We start from the raw sequence: 12,551 nt of genomic DNA, 5'->3' as shown, positions 1-12,551 counted from the left end.
GACGAGAAGGTCTAGCAAATATCTTGGAACTTCCTTATTTCAAAAGGAATTCGTTTGCTTTTCTCGTGTCTTGTAAAGCTGTCTCTTTGTCCCCATCGGTTTTCTTCTCCACCGGTCACAGTTTCTTCCATGCTTACGGTCAACTGAATGACGGAATGGCAAGTGGGAAAATTACAAAGCCACTATAATGAAAGACTCGAAATAAAAGCATGCCAGCTTATTTTCTTAAAAATGGGAGATAAACAGTCTTTAGAGCCAGTGTAATAGCAAAGTTTTAAACACAGTCTCTGGAGTCTAATCTTCACTTATCGAGCATCACTGCAAGTTCACAATAAATCTCCACACTACTTTAATTATCATACACGAGCATATAAATGTTTTCCGAGGCTCTTTTAATTACTAATTGGTATTTACGTGGAAATACGATCCGCCTAGCACATGCAGACCTACTCCCCAAAAAATCAGTCCAAAACCAGATAGTGTTTCGCGTCTGCCTACACAGGGCGCTTTTCTGACTGGTTCGTTTAGTTGGCCAATGATTGACAACAGTACATAAAAATTCTAATTAATATTTGAGAATGGTTTTGTAGTTACTGAAATCATGGTCAGGAAGCTGTCAGTGTGGATGATGTGGACAGTCTGGTTAGGGGCGTATTATAAAATTTAAATAGTTAATATTGGTAAACAAAGCTATACGCATTGCCTGTACCCTCCAGGACGATGTGGCTCCTACTCACCACGTCGTTCTTACGCTTCGTAACCATCTGTCGTTTTATGGGATGAGGAGGTCACCGATCTTAACTGCCTGCTGACCCAATAAAATGTGGGCTGACATGGGGCCTAAATAACACAGCATGACTTCCAGAATGTACTGTGTTATGTGATGAATCAAACACTATAAAATCTGTTTTGCAAATATTCTGAACATTCATGGGCTTTTAATTAACATCCAGATGTAATGTCAAGAAAAATGTGTGTCAGAAAGATTCTTGTGCTTTAGAAGTAGTTATCTACTTCCCACAGTACATCCATGCCAAGGCAATGGATTTGCATCCAGGAACGGCGACACTATAATTCAAATCAGAACATTTGATTTAAGTATCCTGTATTTGGTTTCTTCTTTACACACTACACACTGATTCAACTGAGCAAACATGTTGGTTGGTTGGTTTTGGGGAAGGAGACCAGACAGCGTGGTCATCGGTCTCATCGGATTGGGGAAGGATGGGGAAGGAAGTCGGCCGTGCCCTTTCAGAGGAACCATCCCGGCATTTGCCTGGAGTGAATTAGGGAAATCACGGAAAACCTAAATGAGGATGGCCGGACGCGGGATTGAACCGTCGTCCTCCCGAATGCGAGGCCAGTGTCTTACCACTGCGCCACCTCGCTCGGTAGCAAACATGTATTTTGCTAGTAAAATGTACAGTAACTAAGATCTGATTGCATACTAACGAACCCTGTAATAATACACGATATCTTTGAAATAAGTGTGGCTCTTGCGGATAGTCTCACGGGCAGTGATGTAACAAATTTCGTAAGCTTCCATATTTCACTATGTTTTGGCAACAGACATATTCATTAACAATTTTGCAACTGTTAACTTGAAATTAATGTACACTACTGGCCATTAAAATTGCTACACTGCGAAGATGACGTGCTACAGACGCGAAATTTAACCGACAGGAAGAAGATGCTGTGATATGCAAATGATTAGCTTTTCAGAGCATTTACACAAGGTTGACGCCGGTGGCTACGCCTACAACGTGCTGACAAGAGGCATGTTTCCAACCGATTTCTCATACACAAACAGCAGTTGACCGGCGTTGCCTGGTGAAAAGTTGTTGTGATGCCTCGTGCAAGGAGGAGAAATGCTTACCATCACGTTTCCGACTTTGATAAAGATCGGATTGTAGCCTATCGCGATTGCGGTTTATCGTATCGCGGCATTGCTACTCGCGTTGTTCGAGATCCAATGACTGTTAGCAGAATATGGGTTCAGGAGGGCAATACGGAACGCCGTGCTGGTTCCCAACGGCCTCGTATCACTAGCAGTCGAGATGACAGGCATCTTATCCGCATGGCTGTAACGGATCGTATAGCCACGTCTCGATCCCTGAGTCAACACATGGGGACCTTTGCAAGACAACAACCATCTGCACGAACAATTCGACGACGTTTGCAGGAGCATGGACAATCAGCTCGAAGACCATGGCTGCGGTTACTCTTGACGTTGCATCACAGACAGGAGCGCCTGCGATGGTGTACTCAACGACGAATCTGGGTGCACAGATGGCAAAACGTCATTTTTTCGGATGAATCCAGCTTCTGCTTACAGCATCATGATGATCGCATCCGTCTTTGGCGACATCGCGGTGAACGCACATTGGAAGCGTGTATTCGTCATTGCCGTACTGGCGTATCACCCGGCGTGATGGTATGGGGTGCCATTGGTTACACGTCTCGGTCACCTCTTGTTCGCATTGACGGCGCTTTGAACAGTGGCCGTTACATTTCAGATGTGTTACGACCCGTGGCTCTACCTTTCATTCGATCCCTCCGAAACCCTACATTTCAGCAGGATTATGCACGACCGCATGTTGCAGGTCCTGTACGGGCCTTTCTGGATACAGAAAATGTTCGACTGCTGCCCTGGCCAGCACATTCTCCAGATCTCTCACCAATTGAAAACGTCTGGTCAATGGTGGCCAAGCAACTGGCTCGTCACAATACGCCAGTCACTACTCTTGACAAACTGTGGTCTCGTGTTGAAGCTGCATGGGCAGCTGTACCTGTACACGCCATCGAAGCTCTGTTTGATTCAATGCCCAGGTGTATCAAGGCTGTTATTACAGCCAGAGGTGGTTGTTCTGGGTACTGATTTCTCAGGATATATGGACCCAAATTGCGTGAAAATGTAATCACATGTCAGTTCTAGTATAATATATTTGTCCAATGAATACCTGTTTGTCATCTGCATTTGTTCTTGGTGTAGCAATTTTAATGGCCAGTAGTGTATGTGTGGCTCTTGCGGATAGTCTCACGGGCAGTGACGTAACGAATTTTGTAAGCCTCCATATTTAGCCATGTTTTGGCAACTGTTAAATTGAAATTAATATAGATGAGTATATAAATTTACTTTATTATTTCTAGCACCATTCTTTCAAAGTTATACACTGGTGGCCAAAAATGACCACTGCCTATTGACAAATTGAGTGCCACCTGGTGGCGTTGCGGGCTCGAGACGAGGTAAGGAAAGTGTAAAAGCAGAGCAGAGAGGAATGCGGAATCATTCTAGCAACAATATGGGTAAAAACTCTGGCATAAGCGAGTTTGTCAAAGGGCACATTGGTATGACCCCTCCCTGGGAATGAGCGCCTAGGAAAAGAGAAAGGTGGTCTTCTGTCTGTAAGCTACTGGCTTGATCACAGAATGTGGATGTCGGACGCTTGCACGCGAAAAGAAGACGGATAGGTAGCAATCTGTGGCATATCTACACTGTTTCGGAGCACGTAATTCAGCTCATATTTTCGAACATGAGGCTCCACAGAAGACGATCCCAACGTGTTCCCACCTTCGCCCAATGACACTGTCAATTCTGATAGCAACGCCACGGAATCATCGAGGTTGGATCGTCCGTCAAAGGTATCGCCTTGTGGGGTGAATTATTTTCTTTTTTTCCCTAGACAGCGATGGAAGCTTTCAGCAGGATAACTGACACAAAGAAAGGTTCATGCTACAGTGTTTTGAGGAGCAAGAAAGTGAATTCACTTTGTTACTGGTTGTTGTTTAAGTTAGGTACTGGCTGTTTTTTCCTGGTGGCGAAAGTTCCTTGGAGTGATGGTGCTCCGTAGCAAAAAACGTTATGACACACGGCCTATTTAACTGAAACTTTACCTAGTAGGGAAATAAAACACTTAAACGTTACGTTTTATATTTACCTTTGTAGGCTTCCGTACCTCAGTCGGTAAAAACGGAATCCTTATACACAGAAGTGCCAAAGAAACTGGTAAAGACATGCGTATTCAAAAACAGATATATGTAAACAGGCAGAATACGGCGCTGCGCTCGGCAACGCCTATATAAGACAACAAGTGTCTGGCGCAGTTATTAGATTCGTTACTGCTGCTACAATGACTGGTTATCAAGATTTAAGTGAGTTTGAACGTGGTGTTACAGTCGGCTATGAGCGATGGGACACAGCACCTCCGAGGTAGCGATGAAGTGGGGATTTTCCAGTACGACCATTTCACGAGTGTACCGAGAATACTAAGAATCCGGTAAAACATATCTCCGACATCGCTGTGGCCGGAAAAAGATCTTGCGAGAAAGGGACCAACGACGACTGAAGAGAATCGTTCAACGTGACAGAAGTGCAACCCTTTTCGCAAATTGCTGCAGATTTCAATGCTGAGCCATCAATAAGTGTCAGCGTACTAACCACCTAACGAAACATCATCGATATGGACTTCCGGAGGCGAAGGCCCACTCGTGTACTCTTGATGAGTGTACGACACGAAGCTTTACGTCACGCCTGGACCCCTCAACACCTACATTGGACTGTTGAAACATGTTGCCTGGTCGGACGAGTCTCGTTTCAAATTGTATCGAGCGGATGGATGTGTAATGGTATAGAGACAACCCCATGAATCCGTGGACCCTGCATGTCAGCAGGGAACTGTTGAAGCTGGTGGAGGCTCTGTAATGGTGTGTGGTGTGTGCAGTTGGAGTGGTACGTGACCCCTGATACGTCTAGATACGACTCTGGCAGATGACACGTACGTAAGCATTCTGTCTGATCACTTGCATCCGTTCGTGTCCATTGTGCATCCCGACGGACTTGGGAAATTCCACCAGGACAATGCGACACCCCACACGTCCAGAACTGCTAGAGAGTGACTCCAGGAACTCTATTCTGAGTTCTGGCCTCCAAACTCCACAGACATGAACATCATTGAGCATATCTATGAACATCACTGAGCATATCTGGGATGCCTTGTAATGTGCTGTTCAGAAGAAATTTCCACCCACTCGTACCGTTACGGATTTATGGACAGCCCAGCAGGATTCATGTCATCAGTTCCCCCAGCACTACTTCAGACATTAGTCGAGTCCTTGCCACGTCATGTTGCGGCACTTCCGCGTGCTCGCGGGGGCACTACACGGTATTAGGCAGGTGTATCAGTTTCTTTGGCTTTTCAGTGTATGTCCTTTACTCTGCAGTCCCGTTCTCGATGTCCAACTTTCCCACACCTCTTACACAGCAGCAGTTGACGACAGTCTCGTCGTAAGTGGCCTGAAAGACCACCACATAGCATTCGACGTCAGTGGAAAAGACATTTCTCCTATTACGGACTCGGTTTACCACATCCATTTCCTAGAAAGTCGTTGCTATACCTATTGCTGCAGCTAAGACCATCGGTAATTCTATGTGTACTTCACTTGGGGAGGGGGGTGGGGGCAATCCCCATAAAAATTCATCTAAGCCAGCTGCACTGCAAAACGTAATTTGGCCATTTGCAGCAATTGCTCGTCTGTCTAGCAACCCAGGTTTGTAGTTGTCAACAGGTTATCTGCAAATGCTAATGCATCTTCTCCCGCCTTGCCTGAAAAAGGATGAGCAGTAGCATCTAGGGCGGCTACAGACAAATTAGACGAGCATGTATCCTCTTTCACAGCATCTAACTGTTTATGCAGTTCAGTGAATGAAGGTGTTATCCGCTCTCAGATGAGCTGCTTGATCTAATAAAAAATAAACCACTTGCGTGTGATTTTGACTCACTCATTGTGAAGTCTTTACCTAACACAGTTGTGTTTATCCAAACAATAGGATAAACACAATGGGATGAACATAAGGACACTTAATTTTGGTACTATTGTAAGACAAATTTTCGATCAAACCGCAAACCATGCGCACTCGACACACTGATTGGCATAATGTCTATATCTTCAATAAGAGAAGCATAATGCAAGAGATGGCTGCGTACAGAGTGCACCATGACCTAACAAATTACACTTTGTACATCTGACAGAATACATAATTTCTAATGTATTCTCTCTACCCTCGTTTGCATTTATGCCATTGTTACCCTTAAAAGTTTTTCACCTTAAACTGAGCCCTTCGATCTAATTTACTTGCCATTGTATACCATTTGAAGGTAGAACAGTCAGTTCTCACCCAACTGTGCTGGTAATGTACACGTTTCTCGTCCCACTGGTCACTACTAACACCTGTTATTACGAGTCAGGATGGTATGAGCGAGGTAGTCCCCATAATATGTCACGATGATGACGCAGGATGGTTTGTTGGGTGGCAGGTACGAAGGACCAGTTCCTCAGCTATAGTGGAATCATAAAGTCAGCAGTGATAAGAACGTGATTTACTCAGTAGAATTTATACAGCCAATAGAGACAGTGTCCCAGCGGTGTGCGATGATCTAGACGGTGGCACTTTGTGAAATTAACAGTATGTTCATTTATTGTGGATTGGGGTTGACCCTTTGATTCTGATTTTTGTGAATTTGGCTGCTTGCTAGAGTTGTTGTTATAACTAGTGCCAAAAAGAAAGTTATGTTTTAATGAACAAGCAAGCTATTGAATATCAACGGTATTCCTTGTGTCGCCATGCTCATTTTATGTAATAAAATCAAGCTACTTTCATGTATTACACTGTAGTTCTCATTTCTACAAAGAACTTATAAATTTGTAATTTTTAAAATAAGAACTGTTTTGTAGAGGGGTGCGATCGGTCTCTGGAACTAAAATCAGTTTCTGTAAATTCGATCATGCATTTACACTACTCGTCAGTAAAATTGCTACACCACCAAGATGTCGTGCTACAGACGCGAAATTTAGGAAGAAGATGCTATGATATGCAAAAGATTAGCTTTTCAGAGCATTCACACAAGACTGGCACGGTGGCGACACCTAAAACTAGCTGACATGAGGAAAGTTTCCAACCGATTTCTCATACACAAACAGCAGTTGACCGGCGTTGCCTGGTGAAACGTTGTTGTGATGCCTCATGTAAGGAGGAGAAATGCTTACCATCACGTTTCCGACTTTGATAAAGGTCGGATTGTAGCCTATCGCGATTGCGGTTTATCGTATCGCGGCATTGCTTCTCGCGTTGTTCGAGATCCAATGACTGTTAGCAGAATATGGGTTCAGGAGGGCAATACGGAACGCCGTGCTGGTTCCCAACGGCCTCGTATCACTAGCAGTCGAGATGACAGGCATCTTATCCGCATGGCTGTAACGGATCGTGCAGCCACGTCTCGATCCCTGAGTCAACACATGGGGACGTTTGCATCAGCTCGGAGACCATGGCTGCGGTTACCCTTGACGCTACATCACAGGCAGGAGCGTCTGCGATGGTGTACTCAACGACGAACCTGGGTGAACGAATGGCAAAACGTCATTTTTTCGGATGAATCCAGCTTCTGTTTACAGCATCATGATGGTCGCATCCGTGTTTGGCGACATCGCGGTGAACGCACATTGGAAGTCTGTATTCGTCATCGCCATACTGGCGTATCACCCGGCTTGATGGTATGGGGTGCCATTGGTTACATGTCTCGGTCACCTCTTGTTCGCATTGACGGCACTTTGAACAGTGGACGTTAAATTTCAGATGTGTTACGACCCGTGGCTCTACCCTTCATTCGATCCCTGCAAAACCCTACATTTCAGCAGGATAATGCACGACCGCATGTTGCAGGTCCTGTACGGGCCTTTCTGGATACAGAATATGTTCGACTGCTGCCATGGCCAGCACATTCTCCAGATCTCTCACCAACTGAAAACGTCTGGTCAATGGTGGCCAAGCAACTGGCTCGTCACAATACGCCAGTCACTACTCTTGATGAACTGTGGTATCGTGTTGAAGCTGCATGGGCAGCTGTACCTGTACAAGCCATCGAAGCTCTGTTTGATTCAATGCCCAGGCATATCAAGGCTGTTATTACGGCCAGAGGTGGTTGTCCCGGGTACTAATTTCTCAGGATCTATGCACCCAAATTGCGTGAAAATGTAATCACATGTCAGTTCTAGTACAATATATTTGTCCAATGAATACCCATTTATCATCTGCATTTGTTCTTGGTGTAGCAATTTTAATGGCCAGTAGTGTATTTATGTTTCCCTCGCAAGTTACATTTATCAAAATAATGTGGGAACTACCAAACATACTCTTTGCTTTCAGTCTTTGGAAGGTTACCTCCTAAGCTAGCTGTAACAAATGTTGGAGCGCAAAATTATCGTTCGGGGTAGCCGCGCGGTCTAAGGCGTCTTGTCACCGCCCGCACGGCTCCCCCCGTCGGAGGTTCGAGTCCTCCCTCGGGTGTGGGTTTGTGTTTTGTTCTTAGCGTAAGTTAGTTTAAGTAGTGCGTAAGGTTAGGAACCGATGACCTCAGCAGTCTGGTCCCATAAGACCGTACCATAAATTTCCATATGTTAAGTACGTTGAAGTCAATCTAGTAGTTTTTGTACCAACTTATGCTGCTTATGGTTACTTCAAAGCTTTTATTATTTCCGGCTATGGAAATCACAAAACAATAGAAAGAAGGTGAATTATAGAGAAGAGCTTCACAGAATACCGTATGAGGATGCATATTCCAGTAAATACGGGTTGAAAAGTTTTATAATATATGGTATACCACTATCTAAAGTTTCCCCCGATTCAATGTGCGCGTCATTAACAATTACACTGTTTACCAACTGATTTTAAGTGGAAATATATGAGGCAGAGTGAAATAAACCAAGCGCCCAAAAAGCCACCGTTTACTTATGATTCCGTTGCTTGCTGGTGGTAATGAATTTGTGAGTAGTTTAAAACGTGAAATCAGAGTGCCAAGGACCGCGGCCCATTAGATGGCAAATCCGAACCTCGGAACTCGATACGTCTGACCTCATACGTCAAATTTACGATCGGCTGTGGTGAGGCAGGCCCGCTCCCTGGTGTGGTATATTTCACGTCGCACGGCCCCGCTGCGTCAGGCCCGTCCAACTGCTCTCGTGTGGAAACGAGTTCCTCTCTAAATCATTTCCACGTTTCGGGTTAATTCCCTCCGTCCATTTGAAGACATCACACAATTAACGCGTGGAAAACGTTATTTGCTGAGAAAAGAGGGAACTAAAAACGTGACGAGCTTTTTCATTAAGGCGGCCCGCGATAGAAGTTTTTAAAGAGCCTGGCACTGCCCGGCACTTTTAACGCTGTGTGTATTTTGTCTTGGCCCGGTGTGACTGCGCATCTAATACCTGGAGTTCCTGCTTAAGCGGACTCCGTGGACGTGCATACTAAACTGTTTGATGCACGACCAGCGCGTGCAAGTTTGAGAGCATCAGCGAGCCGCTGAAGGACGGAGGCAAAGGGCGCACCTCCTTCCTCTTCGCCTTCACCCTCCTCACCCTCTCCTTTTCCTCCACAGTGTAATGGTACTTGAATTACGCAACCATTACGGCACCTCAACTGAACCTCTCGATACCAGCAATATTCTACTGTATTTCTGTAAAGTAGTTAACATATTTCTGAGACAACATTCAGATTTGATTTCATTAATGTAGAGGTACTTTGATACATCGATACGTTTATGTTGCAATGATATTATTCTTATGTGTATTCTTTCTTTTGTCACTATGATCTTTGACGTACTTGTAACTCTTGATTTTTGGGCGCGTAAGCAGTTAGTTAGAGAGTCGGACCTTGAGAAAGTCAAGTCTTGGACGTCATGTTGGAAAGACGCATAACGTAGTCAGCTTATAAAATGTGAGGAAGATGTTTTCAAGTATGTTTTGTATTGTGATGTGATGTTTTGTGTGTTACGTGATAGTGGAACCAAAGCAATAAAAAGGAAGTGTAACTTAAATTCGGAGTGCTGATTATTTTTTTACATTACCATTGTGTTAACTTTCAAAGGTTTAATCTTCAAGAATGGTTTGTGAAGCGCATCTACAAAACTTTTGAATATAGCAGAATAAAACCTAGGCCTCTTTGCATCCGAGCTTGGAACCATCACCACCTAGATGTTCGACGATTGAGCCATGATTTTACAACGAGACCAGCGTGGGAAACACGAAAAGATGAGTGCCTAGTTTATTCATTATTACATGAAATGACTTTATTAACTGTGCTCTAATGACTCCTGCCACATAATAACTTTGTTGTTGCCAGAAATGCAGTATTTAGCAGCGTGAGCAACACCACAAGCATTATTAAATTTTGACCTTTGTTGTAGTAGGGTTGTTAGAACAGCAACGAACGAATAGTTATTTAGCAGTACCCTTTCAGATCTCTGCAAAGAACAATTAGGGAACCAATTTTTCTCCAGACTGCTCTTTGCCCTGAAGTCAATAATGGCACCAGTGTATTCGGTGTGAGACAACAAATTATAAAACACATTTTCATTATTCTTTCCTCGATTCTGATATCGTGTTTCATCTCTTCCTGTCCCGACAAATAACCGCATTCAACAATAGTAGTTATTCTCTTAAAAGAACACACTGGTTGCTTTGGAGCGCTTTAGACAGTGTAAAAATAGTTCCAGGTAGCCATGTTACCTTCTGTCGCTGACATAGTTCCGTGGTAGTAAATTCCAGTGTGTACAAGAGTTGATCAAAGATATGGAAACACCGCGATATACAAATGTTGTAGGAGAAAGGGACTGATGACCCTGTAGTTTGGTCCCTTTACTCTCCAACCCAACCAACGAATGTTTGAACAAAAATTCAGATGCCAGCCTGCAGGTGGCACTGTTGTATTTGATGAGCAGCACCTGTGCAATGCCCCAATTATGTTGCAAACGCCAGTCATGATCAGAACAATGTTCTGTGTAGTTGGACTGCATTATGTCAGAGCCAAGTGAATTTGAACGTGGGCAAATTGTTGGTGCTCGTATAGTGTTTGCTTGCGTAACCAAGGCAGCCGAAGTGTTTGATGTTCCAAGAGGCACTATATCGAAGATTCATACAGTATACAGGGAAATCGGGAAAGCATCATCCGCTAAATCAACACGAGGACGAAACTGTGTGTTGAGGGTCGTGACGGGCGGTCATTGAAGAGGACTGTGACGAAAAATAAGAGGGCTTCAGCTGCACACGTCACTATAGAACCGAACATCGCACTCGCGAACCCTGGAAACACCAAAACAACACGATGGGAGCTCCATAAGTTGGGAATTTCAAGGCGAGCTGGAATTCCAAAATCATACATCAGTGATGCAAATGCCCATAACAGGAAAACGTAGTACCGAAACCATAAAACCTGAACTATCGAGCAATGGAAGGAAATAATTTGGTCGGATGAATCTTGTTTCTCATTGTTTCCAACTTCTGGCTGAGTTACGTCTGGCGTATGCCGTCCCAAGCCTACGATGCAGACTGCTTGCTGCCAAGAGTGAAAACATGACGGGGGTTCTGTGGTAATTTGGGCAGCCATATCGTGGTATTTCACAGCGCCCATCGGTTCTCAGCAAGGTCACATTACTGCCAAAGATTGCGTGACCATTCTGGGAGATTAGATCAATGTTTGTTGCTTAATAGCTATGCTATGTTCCAATACGACACGGGCCTTGTTCACATAGCTCGAAACGTCCAGGATTGTTTTTGTTAGCTTGAGGATGAATTGTCTCATCTGCCCTGGCCATATAAGTCATCAGATAACAGTATTATTGAACCTTTGTGGTCTACTTTGGAGAGAAGGGTACGCCATCATTATCCACCTCCATCATCATGGTCTAGCTACTGTTTTGGTACAAGTTTCCCTCGAAAACCACACATTTATCTATTCCGAGACAGCTGGAAGCTGTTTTGAATGCCAACTGGTTTCCTACACCGTATTAGGTACGATACTGTGTTCTGTTTTTGGTGTTTCCGTAGTTTTGTCCACCCCACGTATGTGCGACCATAACGAGGAGGTTCTCCACAGAATCAGCGAAGAAAGGAATATATACTCACCAGCCAGAATATTATGACCTTCGACATGCTTCAGGTGATAGCAGCGTCAGATGGCGAGGAATAACTGCTAGTCAGACACACGCACTGTGCGTGTAGTATCAGTGAGTGAGCTGTCTGTGAGTAGCAAGGGGAAGGCGCACGATCTATCTGAGTTTGACAAAGGGCAGATAGTGATAGCCCTGAGGCTCGGCACAAGCATTTCGGAAACTGCACGACTTGTCAGGCGTTCGAAGAATGCTGAGGTGAGTGTCTTCAGTAGGTATCGAAACCAAGGTAAAATCACGTCCAGAAGTCAAAACGTGGCTCTGAGCACTATGGGACTTAACATCTGAGGCCATCAGTCCCCTAGAACTTAGAACTACTTAAACCTAACTAACCTAAGGACATCAAACACATCCATGCCCGAGGCAGGATTCGAACCTGCGACCGTAGCGGTCTCGCGGTTCCAGACTGAAGCACCTAGAACCGCTAGGCCACACCGGTCGACCGTCCAGAAGTTGCGGGGTTGGGTAGCCACCCTTCATTACAGACGTCGGACGTCGTAGGCTGCACAGACTGGTAAAACAGGACAGGCGCTGAACTGTGGCGGAACTAACCTC

Source organism: Schistocerca serialis, chromosome 1 (genome assembly GCF_023864345.2).
Source record: "Schistocerca serialis cubense isolate TAMUIC-IGC-003099 chromosome 1, iqSchSeri2.2, whole genome shotgun sequence".
NCBI classification, from domain to species: Eukaryota; Metazoa; Arthropoda; class Insecta; order Orthoptera; family Acrididae; genus Schistocerca; species Schistocerca serialis.
This window is presented reverse-complemented; position numbering follows the sequence as displayed.